We start from the raw sequence: 332 nt of genomic DNA on the forward strand, positions 1-332 counted from the left end.
AAGACATTTTGAATTTAATGAACGAACACGTTTAATTGGATAAGTTCTTAGGATAATTTAGAAATTTTTGTTTTCATAATTAATTCCCATGCTTCTATCTCTGTTATTTCACACTTTTGAGGATTTTATTATTATTTAAAAACATGACAAATAGTATTTGCAAAGAATAATATTGACTGGGGTTTCTCGTTTTACTTTTAACATCCTCCAGGCCTAAAAATAAGGATTGTTTTGTATTTAAGGTAGCTTTTATAAACCACTGAAGGTGATTATTTTAAAGGTGAAACTTTGAAGCTCTGTTATTGCAGTACTCCTATGGAGACCTCAAGGTT

The sequence above is a fragment of the Sinocyclocheilus grahami genome, unplaced genomic scaffold (genome assembly GCF_001515645.1).
Source record: "Sinocyclocheilus grahami isolate Dianchi unplaced genomic scaffold, SAMN03320097.WGS_v1.1 scaffold5995.1, whole genome shotgun sequence".
Classification (NCBI taxonomy): domain Eukaryota; kingdom Metazoa; phylum Chordata; class Actinopteri; order Cypriniformes; family Cyprinidae; genus Sinocyclocheilus; species Sinocyclocheilus grahami.